We start from the raw sequence: 11,443 nt of genomic DNA on the forward strand, positions 1-11,443 counted from the left end.
TTCGGTGGCGTCTTGATAAGTGCTTGAGTAGACATATTTTTATATATGTTTTACATGCATTGAGCATCATTTTTTTACTGTGGTTTATGTCTCATATTGTGTATTTGGTGTTCTTTTTATGCATATAGGTTGTGAATGCCTTGAAGAGTAAAAAGGAAGCAAAAGATAGGCTATAAAGACACAATGTTGGGAGTTCTTGTTGAATTCAAGGACCAAGACACGAGAGGAGTTTATAAACGTGGAGATGTGTGCCGACTTCCAAGAAGATTCAAGTCAATTCAGTAGTGGAAGGGCACAAAGGTAGCCACATCTTCATGTTCCTTCTCTTTGTGAAGATTGCAAGACCTCTCAAAGATACATCGATGAAGAAAAGTTTTATAGCCTACCACATGGACGTGTGCCCGGACATGTGGCCTTAAGAGAAGAGTGTTCGGATCGTGTTTTGTGAAAAGTATTGTAGCAATTTCACTGTAGCAGTACTGCAGCAGAATTGCCCGAATACCCCACTTTTACTGATTGAGATCTCACTAGAATTAGGGTTGGATCAATCTTTAGGAATTGGATACACAGTTTGGAATCCCTAGAGTGCTTTGCGGTCATATGTGGTGTGAGGTGTTGAGATTGAGCGATTTCTCCACCGGCACCTCGTAGGGGACTAGTATCGGTGATCTAGAGATAGACCCGATTATGTTTGGATTTCCACGACTTAACTTACTCATCATAGAAACACTTTGCTTATCCGGTACCTAATACCTGAATCCTAGGGGGAGCATTGCCCGAATATCCCACTTTTACTGATTGAGATCTCCATCCATTTTACCCTTGCATATTTGTCTCCGGTATTCATTTCTTCACACATTAGATCATCTCACCTTTCCATTTATCATTAGGTTAGAAAGCAGAGAAGAAGTTAGTACTAGTAGCCCTGTTCCCTGTGGATTCGACTACCCACTCACCGGGGTAATTATTACTTCGACACCCGTGCACTTGCGGTTTACACGCATATTCGGACGCGTGTCACGTCTCCTAGCCCTCTTCATTTTTAGGAGCACATTCTTCAAGATCCCCGGGGTAGATGTTTCCTCTCCATTCGAACCAAGCATCATTACTTCTTCATTGCTCTCTTCTTGGTCGAACAAACCTTCATACGGATCTGGGTTGAACATTTCCTGTATATATTCATCAACAATCTCATCAATAGTGTCTAGAAAATACAAAGTCTCCTCAAAATCGAGAGAATGCCGCATGGCTTCAGCAAGGCGGTAAGTGAGCTTATCGTCTCCAACTCTCAATGTAAGCTCTCCGTTGTCCATGTCAATCAATGCTTTGGAAGTTTGCAAGAACGGTCTCCCAAGTATCAAGAGTACATCTGCATCCTCATCGACATCTAGCACTACAAAGTCAACCGGAAAAATGTACTTGTCCACCTTGACAAGCACGTCTTCAATGATGCCTCTCGGATGTCGTACTGTTCGGTCTGCCCATTGTAAAGTCATCCGAGTAGGCCTAGGCTCACCCAAGCCTAGCTTTTGGAAGAAAGTATATGGCATGACGTTGATACTTGCCCCTGAATGCGCCAATGACATTTCCTCACCAAAGTTGCACAGAATAATGAAGCTTCCCGGATACTTCTTCTTGTTCGGCATGTTCTTTTGCAACACCGCCGTGCATGAAGCATCAAGCACCACTGAAGCACTCTCCTCCAATTTCCTCTTGTTGGTCAATAGGTCTTTCAGGAACTTCGCATATTTAGGCATTTGAGCCAAAGCCTTAACAAAAGGAATGTTGATGTGGAGTTGCTTGAACAAACTCAGGAACTTTTTATACTGTTTATCCCCTTAGTCATTCTTCAATCTAGAGGGATAAGGGATTCTTGGCTTAAAAGGTAGGGGTGCCACCTCTTTCTCTTTGTTTGCTCCCTTCTCAACCTCTACGACCTCGGGTGCGTGTTCTTTTAGCTTCTCACTCGGAAGCCTCCCTTAAACCTCAAGACCGATTCTCAAAGCAATCGCCTTCACATGTTCTCTCGGGTTGGTTTCCGTGTTACTTGGTAAACTTCCATGTGGCCTTCCGGAAAGAGATTTCGAAATTTGCCCTACTTGATTTTCAAGATTGTGTAAGGAGACTGTGTGATTGCAAAGTGTAGCCTCGACTGATTCAAACCTTATATTTGCCGATTGAACAAATCTAGCCAAGTGTTTCTCCAAATCCGTCATTCGGGTTTCCAAGCCTGAAATTCTATTTTCCACTTGAGGGGCTTGTTGTTGTTGGAACCCGATGGCCCCATGGTCTTCTGTGCTGATTACTCCATGAAAAGTTGGGATGATTCTTCCAACCTGAATTGTAGGTGTTGCTGTATGGATTCCCTTGAGCTCTCATTCCATTACCTACAAAGTCGACATTCTCAACTGAAGAAACATCACTAATGACGATTGGGCAATCGGAGGGAGCATGTCCTCCACCACAACTGGTGCAATTGGTCACAGCCACAACTCTATTCGAAGCTATAAGATCTAGCTTCTTACTCAAACTCTCCACTTGGGCCGCCAATGAAGTTACCGCATCAATTTCATGGAGACCGGCCATTTTTTTCTTTTCCCTAGAGTTCCACTGGTAACTATTTAACCCCATTTCCTCAATCAATTGACAAGCCTCGTCGGGAGTTTTGCTACCTAAGGTACCTCCTGCCGCCGCATACAAGAGTTGCCTTGTACTTGGGCTCAAACCATTGTAGAAGGTTTGAACAATCATCCACTCCGGGAATCCGTGTTGCGGACACTTGCGCAGGAGTTCCTTGAACCTTTCCCATGTCTCGAATATAGACTCCAATTCCAACTGCATAAAGGATGAGATCTCATTCCTAAGCTTTGCTGATTTTCCGGGAGGGAAATAACGGGCTAGAAAAGCTTCTACCATCTCCTCCCATGTAGTGATTGATGCTCTAGGTAATGAGTGTAGCCACTGCTTCGCTTTCCCCTTTAAGGAAAATGGGAAGGCTCTCAACTTGATGGCATCATCCATCACACCATTTATCTTCAACATGTCACACACCTCGAGGAAGCTCTCTATGTGACTATTTGGATCCTCATCGGCCAAACTGTTGAATTGTGCAGACTGCTGCAGCATATGGATGAATGACGGCTTTAGCTCGAAATTCTGAGCTGTAATTGGGGGACGCACAATACTCGATTGTGTCCTTAACACTGAACGTATGGCATAATCGGATAGTGTTCGTTGTTGCTCATTTTGTTCTGCCATGTTGTCAGATCCTTCTACTTCCAAATCAGCTGGATTAGTCTATTCTTGTACAGGTTCTTTCCCTTTCCTTTAAAGTGTACGTTCAAGCTCAGGATCTCCTTCAATCAATATTGATGGATTCCCTCGGGTTATAACCTGGAGTTGCACCAAAAATAAAGAAAAAGAAAATCAGAACGATGATAGAATAAGAAATGAAATAGAATATGTAGTGAAATAGCTAAGAAAACAAAGTGCAAAGTATCTCTAAACGCCTAACTCCCCGGCAACGGCGCCAAAAACTTGACAAGGTCCCCTTGCTTATATCCCGCAAGTGCATGGGTTTGTCGAAGTAATAATCCCGGATGAGCGGGGTCGAATCCACAGGGAGTAGGGAGTAAAGACACTTAATTCGATTCTTAGCTATGTGGAGCATCAACAATGATAACTGTGGTAATGATTCAATTCTCAGAAATTAAAAGCAACAAGTAAGAGAGCAAAAGTAAGGAGGAGGCAAGGCAATTGATAAAAATGGGGTACCCGGATAATGCTCCGCCTAGGATAATTGTTTCAAGTGCAAGAACCCTCTATTATGCTTCCTAATCAATGCAATGGTCAGTCGTGGAAATCCTTACATACATAGTCCCAAATCTAAGGTCAACTATGCCAAACTCTATACATGTCCCGGAGGAAAAATCGAACAATCTCAACACCTCACACTCGCATACAGTTGCAATGAGCTATACGGATTCCAAGTGATAAATCTCTTCCTAGATTAGACCTAACCTTTTGGTCCAGGCGGAAGGTCCCTAGCCACAATTAAGCTTTAGATACTAAGATCACCTCAACACTTCACTCCATTGCACGCGCAACTAGGCCCCACCGGAGGTTCATCCCTTAGACCATTCACTCTATTATGGCCGCAAAGAACTCGAGGAACGGAGGTAGAATCTATCACGTCGGAGGGGAAAAGGGACGCTCCTGTACCTCTCGACTCACCCTCTCAACCCTCTCCAACCTAGCTTTGTCTAACTCTCGTGGTGTGTCACTCACTCACAAGATTACCAACAAGAACTCTCAACCCTAGTGTCACTCTAGGGGAAATGTTTATACAATCAAGCATTCAATGTTGGAACTCACAATAAACATCAATTTATTGAAAGCATAATAAAGAAGTTCAATGAAAGCGAATACATCCTAGGGTTCACAATCACCCAAGTACCCACTCACGGGTTTAGCTCTCCATGGAGCTAAGTACAACCAAAAGAAATCAAATGTAAAAAGCAATAAATCCATAAAGAAACCCCTCGATGGTGCGTGTCGATGGTCTTGTGGAAAGTCCTCTACTAAAGTGCGTCCAAGGATTCCTTCATCCGGTATAGGATACGCCTCGATCGAGCTCCCCTACCAACCTTCTTCCTAATGGAATCACGATGTCGGAGCCGTAGAACCTCTCCAAAACTTTGGCCAATACCACTCAAAACCCTAGCTGAAGCCCTCTTGTATGTTGGGGAAAAGATGGATAAAAGAATACCAAAATCGGGGCTGAATCGGTTTTAAATAGAGTTTGGAATCGAGGGCAACTCCATGGGCGTGGGCGGTATACACGCCCGTCGCGGGAATTTCCACGCAGGCGTGGATAATTTCCCACTCGCCCGTGTGGATTCTCTGTCTCTCGATTTCTCGGCCGGGTGTGAGCAGTCTTTATTACGAGTGCTGCCTTTCTGAGTCTTCGCCATGAATAACTTCCCAATTTCATACTTTCATCGGGGTAACGCAAATGGACACACATTAACGTCGTGAATCACTTGCTTCTTCAATGATATATATGTTGGTGGGGTTCTTGTTCTTGTATGCGTAAGACGGAATGCTCGAGTGTGCCTGCCTTTGTGCCTCTCCAAATGGATGTGCCCACTCGAATACGAGGAGGTCTGCACACACTCTAGAATCTCACATTTGTCCTATGTCTTCGCGTTTGAACCTTAGCAAGATCTCCTCCAAAATAGGTGCATTATGATCCACATTGGCCCATTTCCTTCATACTCGGCCTCACAACCCTACCTGCATAAAAGTAACATAAAAACACACATACTAATGTAAAAAACTGAGAAAAGTAATGCTCAACATAAGGAATGAACGCTTCGCATTCATATCGCACAAGCACTTATCAGACGACAGGGAAGTATTTTCCTTCATAAGCCCCCGTGAGGTAAGACAAGGTACGGCAAGCTTAGTGACGTTAAACAAGTGCTTCTTGGCAGGCAACCCAAGTGTTTACTATTTTTCTTAGTCGAATAATGTAGTGTCTGCATGAATAAATTGTTAAGGGTTGGTGTTTTAATTTTTAGATGCTTATGTTGTGATTTTATTTGAGGTTTTGAGTATTCATCGTTTGTTTTCGTGTGGATTTGGTGAAGTTGGGTTGTTTGAGCTTTATTTCATGTTTTGACATGTAAAACTTGCATAATAGAGCAGGCTCTAAGTGTGTAAACATGTTCAGAAATTTTTCTGCAGTGCCTGCAGGTTTTTCTAAGGTATCCAGGGAAAACGCATGGGCATGTGGAATTTTTGCACGCCCGTGGACTTACACTGCGAGCTCATCTAGAGAAGGCGCAGGGACGTGTGGCTGCCCCTGTGAACAACCATGTAAATATCGCACGCCCGTGGGTAGTTTCTACACGGGTGTGTGATTTGTATAGTTTGGCAGATTATCTCGAGAACGCACAGGGGCATGAACTCACCCCTGTAGGCGACCTTGTGAGACTTCACCGCAGGCGTGGATAATTTTGCACGCCCGTATGAATCTCTGCGGAGGAGCTCTCGATCCAGAGAAGACACGGGGCGTGCACTTGTCACTGTGAGTTGGGCTGTGAATGTCCACGCCGCGGGGCATTTCCTCACGAGCGTCACGGAACACTTAGGAATTTTTCTCGGATGTCTAGAAAGCCCGCAGGGCGTGCGGTCGTCCCTGACCCACAGGCGCACGGGCGTATGTATTTTTCGCACGCCCGTGAGAGAGTGTTCAGAGATAGTGAAAGGTGTTCCCAGAGCACCGCAGGCGTGCATACGCCTGTGTGACCTTCACGTGAGGCGCCGCAGGCGTGGGTGAGCAGCCCGAGCGCCCATGGGGTTCTCCAGGAATTAAAACGGTGTATTCTCTCCCGATACATCAGTTAGACCCTGTCCCTCAGCTAACCCTAAAACATTCAAAGAACACTTTTCGACATTCTCCCGTCTTCCTATTTTTTTGTTTCTGAGGTGATTGATTGAGTATTGTGCAGATTGAAGGGATTTTAGCATCAACCCATCGGTAAATCCTTGTTTTCTCTCGTCACCGATTTCTTGTGATTCTAGTTGAGTTTTTTTCAATTAAAATGGATAATGCATACCGGTTTCTTGCTAGAATGATTTTTTATAAGCTCTGGAAGTGAGATAGAGGTGTAGATGGAAGGATGATTACAAGGGCTGTGCGTTTTTCCCCAGCCCCATGAATGTGCATGGGCGTGTGGAATTTCTGCACACCCGTGTGTTTTTATTCTTTTGCAAACTGAATGAGGTTGATTTATTTTCTTTTTCTATTGCATGCAGGTATGACCACCAGATCGAAGAGAGCAGTTGGTAAACGTCCTAGACAGCTTACCCCTGAGCCGGAAGTCTTGTAATTTACACTTCCTGCACATCGAGCTCGGTTTGAGCAATTAGCGAAGCTTAAGTTTGGGCAAACACGAATTCTGGATGTTAGTTCACTCAGGACGGTACAACTAGCACATGACATGGCTGATGAGGTCGAGAAGCTATTATTAGTCTGTAGTTTGCACAAATTGTTGAATATTCGTGACCCTGCTATCCGCCCACTCACTTTGGAGGTACTTGCTTCATTTGAGTTTGACAGCTCGTATGCTCATTTCGATAGCATCGGCGCCATTCAGTTCAGAGCTTTTGGGCAGCATCATAGTATGAGCGTCACATAGTTCTCCGTTAGACTTGGTTTATATGATAAGGAGTATACTGAGACTGAGGAGTATGAGAATCTCCCAATTGACATGTAGGGTTTATCCCCGAGGAGGCGTATAAAATGCTAGGTGATATGGGCGATATGAACCAGTAGTGTCTAAGTCTTCATGTCTTTCTCGGCATAGTTACAGATATCTTCACACCATCATAAGTAGGTCAGTGAATGGTCGCGGTGATATCACAGGAGTCATAAACAAGCAAGAACTTCTGTATTTATACTCCATGGTACAGATTGAGCCGGTCCATCTGGGACACATTTTAGCGGTATATCTGAAGCATCAAGGATAGTATCCTAGGCTAGGTGTCATTTTCTCGGGTCCATACATTAATAGACTCATCATGGGGATGGGTCTACGAGACACGATTAGAGGGACTGAGAAAGTGACTATACCTGTTCCTTTGGTCATGGAAACACTGAGATTGATGGGGATGGTACGGAGAGTTCGGACAGGGGTTTACACCTTAGTTCTACCGACTCCAGAGACAGCTGCGGACGAGGATGATGAAGCCGGGGCATCTCAGCCTGCTCCCGCGCCTCAGCAAGAACCGATAGAGACTGAGGCACCCCCAGTGGCAGAGGACGTATGTTTTCACCATCTCGAGCCCATGATCGCTTTGAGAGGCTAGAGAGTGATTTAGGAGTAATCTGAGAGCAGGTCGTTGAGACCCGAGCGAGATTGCCGAGATCAAGGCCACGCAGTGCTGCTCGATATCTGAGAGTTCATGGCATGTTTTTGGCGCTTTTCTGACGGATCTTAGAGCAAGATGTCACCTCATCAATTTTCTTGCGACCGAGCACTCCTCAGGCTCCTTCGGCATTTCCAGCATCTTCCCCATCACCTATACCAGTATAGGTGGACCCACCATATGCTTACTCACCACCAGTGAGAGGACCCGAGGCCTTGACAACGACATTTGATTTTATTTCCATTTCTTTACTTTTATGCACTTTATTGTGGACTTGTTCACTCAGAAAGGATTCTCCTTCTGAGTTTATTTTCATTTTGCATCTCGAGCTGTATTCATTGTTCTATCTATTATATACTCGAGTTATTTTGTTTTTATTGAGCTTCACTGAACCCTCTCGTCTATGTGTGCAGATGGTCTTGTCATCTTAGGAATTGAGACTTTGTCATGGGCATGGCCAAAGTGCTTCGGCACTTGGCCGTGTGAGCTTCACAACCTGTTGGAACACTACTCCCAAGGGGTTAGTTTCATCAAATGCGACACTAGGAATTAGGGGAGTATTGTTTGGATTGCTTCTCCCACATATATTCTTGATTGATATACATTATGAGTGAGCTTGCATGTGTACATTGGGGACAATGTACAACTTAAGTGTGGTTCACACATCTTTTCTATTATTCTTGATTGATATATATGCTCACATAGCCAATGGCAGTTCACCTTAGTTGCATTGATTGCATTCTTTAGTTTAGAAGAATTTTCAACATTGAATGTTTTCATGCCCTAGTTTTATTTGAATTTCTAGGAATTTTTGCCCGATTTTCCATTCGTTGCACTACTCACTCTTTAAACTCTTTTGGAAACTCATTTTCGATGTTAAAGGGATGAGTTATAGTTGTTTCTTGTGTTAAAAAAAATGAAAATGAAAGAAGGAACAAAATAGTTTTCTTGTTTATTTGGCATTTTGGGTGGAAAGAGCTACCACCTATGAAGTATGAAGCTACTCTCATAAGTCGGATACTAGTTATGCCCTAATGAGAGAAGAGTTATCTCATTGGATGAGTGAAAGCTACCATTCCGGTAGAAAAAGCTACCACCTCGAAAGTGTGAAAGCCACCTTAGCGGCCTCTTGGGAAAGGGCTACCTTAGAGAATATGCGAAGCTACTACCATCTTTGAAATTGGTGTTGCTTTCTTGTTGTAGATAAATAAGTCCCTTATACTTAGAGCTTTGAAGAGTATACTTTGGGTTTACTTGAGTGAGTCCACACACTTTCACGATTTCGGGTTTGTTGTCCTTTTTGATTCAAGTTTTTAGCTAGAGCTTCGATTTTTCATGTTTAGTGATAAAATTTCCCTTACTTGCAGAATGCTCTCTTTGCATAATTTGGTGAACCTAAGGCTAAGCAATTCCAATATTTCCTTCGTTAATGCACAAAATGTTTAATTTTTGCTTGAGGACAAGCAAAAGCTTAAGTGTGGGGGAGTTTGATAAGTTCTTGTGCGATATGAATGCGAAGCATTCTTTCCTTATATTAAGCATTACCTTTCTTGAGTTTTTACACTAATATGTGTGTTTTTATGTTACTTTTATGCAGGTAGGGTTGTGAGGCCGATTATGAAGGAAATAAGCCAATATGGATCATAATGCACCGATTTTGGAGGAAATCTTGCTAAGGTTCAAACGCGAAGACATAGGTCGTGTGTGAGAGGCTAGAGTGTGTGCCAACCTCCTCATATTTGAGTTAGAACAACCATTTGGAGGGACATGAGGGCAGTCATACTCAAGCATTCCGACTTATGCATACAGAACAAGATCTCCACCAACTTTTCCATCATTGAAGAAGCAAAGCGATCCACAACGTGAACGTGTGCCCGTTTGCGTTACCTCGATGAAAGTATGGATTAGGGAAGTATAGAAGCAACAATGTGGCAAGGTACTATAGAAGCACTGTTCACAGCAACACTGTGGCAAGGTACACTGTGGCAAGTATTGAAGAAGCAGAGCATTATAACAACACTGTGGCAAGGTACTATAGAAGCATTATTCACAGCCGGCCGAGAAAACTGCAGAATAGAGAATCCACAGGGGCGTGTGGAAATTCCACACTCCCGTGTGAAAAATCCACAAGGGCGTCCACAAGGGCGTGTGGATCCCTGATTCCAGCCCTATTTAAAGCCGATTCAGCCCCGATTTCAGTATTTTTTCTCCATCTTTTCCCCAACTTGAGAGAGGATTTCGGCTAGGGATTTGAGAGGTATTGGCTAGGGTTTTGGAGAGGTTCTACGGCTCCGACATCGTCATCTCTTTGGAAGAAGGTTGGTAGGGGAGCTTCCGTCGAGGCGTAGCCTATGCCGAACAATGGGATCTTTGGACGATGAGTAGAGGACTTTCCACAAGACCATCGACATGACTATCGAGGCAGTTTTCTATGGATTCATTGCTTTTACATTATATTTTCTTTGATTGTACTTAGCTCCATGGAGAGTTAAACCCCTAGTGGGTACTTGGGTATTTGTGAACCCTAGGATGTATTCTTTTCATTGAATCTCTTTATTATGTTTTCAATTAATTGATGTTTATTGTGAGTTCTAACCTTGAATGCTTGATTGATTGAATACTCCCCTAGAGTGACACTAGGGTTGAGAGTTCTTGTTGGTAACCTTGTGAGTGAGTGACACACCATGAGTGTTAGACAAAGCTAGGTTGGAGAAGATTGAAAAGGTGAGTCGAGAGGTACAGGAGCTTCCCCTTTCTCCTCCGATGTTTTAGATTCTACCTCCGTTCCTCAAGTTCTTTGTGGCCATAATACAGTGAATGGTCTAAGGGATAACCTTCCGTTGAGGCATAGTTGCAATGGAGTGAAGCATAGAAGTGATCTTAATATCTATGGCTTAATTGTGGTTAGGAACCTTCCACCTAGACCAAAGGGTTAGGTCTATAATTAGGAAGAGATTTATCACTTTGAATCCATAGAGCTCATTGTAATTCTATGCAAGTGTGAGGTTTAGAGGTTATCTAATCTCTCCTCTGGGACATGTATAGAGTTAGGCATGGTTGACCTTAGATTTGGGACTATGTAATTAAGGATTTCCATGACTCACTATTGCATTAATTAGGAAGCATAATAGAGGGTTCTTGCACTTGAAACGATTGTCCTAGGCGGAGCAACCATCTTTATCAATTGCCTTACCTTCTCCTTTACTTGTGCTCTCTTACTTGTTGTTTTTTACTTTTGAGAATTGAATCATTGTCACATATATAACTATTCACTTTTCACACAGTTAAGAAGCAAATTAAGTATTTTTATTCCCTACTCCCTGTGGATACGATACCCACTCATCCAGGATTATTACTTCGACAAACCCGTGCACGTGCAGGATATAAGCAAGGGGACCCTATCAGAATTCATAAGCAAAAAAAGGGAAACAAAAAAAAAACAAGTAAAGGAGATCCCAATCAATAAAAATGAGGTACCCGGACAATGCTCCCTGATAAGTGCTTGAGT

The 11,443-nt window shown here is 43.4% G+C and overlaps 1 non-coding gene across 1 annotated transcript; it reads left to right on the top strand.

Annotated features, from left to right (window-relative positions):
* The first annotated feature begins 2,761 nt into the window (after positions 1-2,761).
* Positions 2,762-2,868, top strand: LOC120272715. The gene has a single exon (XR_005540255.1). It is a non-coding gene; the product is annotated as a small nucleolar RNA R71 (small nucleolar RNA).
* The last annotated feature ends 8,575 nt before the right edge of the window (positions 2,869-11,443 follow it).

The sequence above is a fragment of the Dioscorea cayenensis genome, chromosome 11, assembly GCF_009730915.1.
Source record: "Dioscorea cayenensis subsp. rotundata cultivar TDr96_F1 chromosome 11, TDr96_F1_v2_PseudoChromosome.rev07_lg8_w22 25.fasta, whole genome shotgun sequence".
NCBI lineage: Eukaryota > Viridiplantae > Streptophyta > Magnoliopsida > Dioscoreales > Dioscoreaceae > Dioscorea > Dioscorea cayenensis.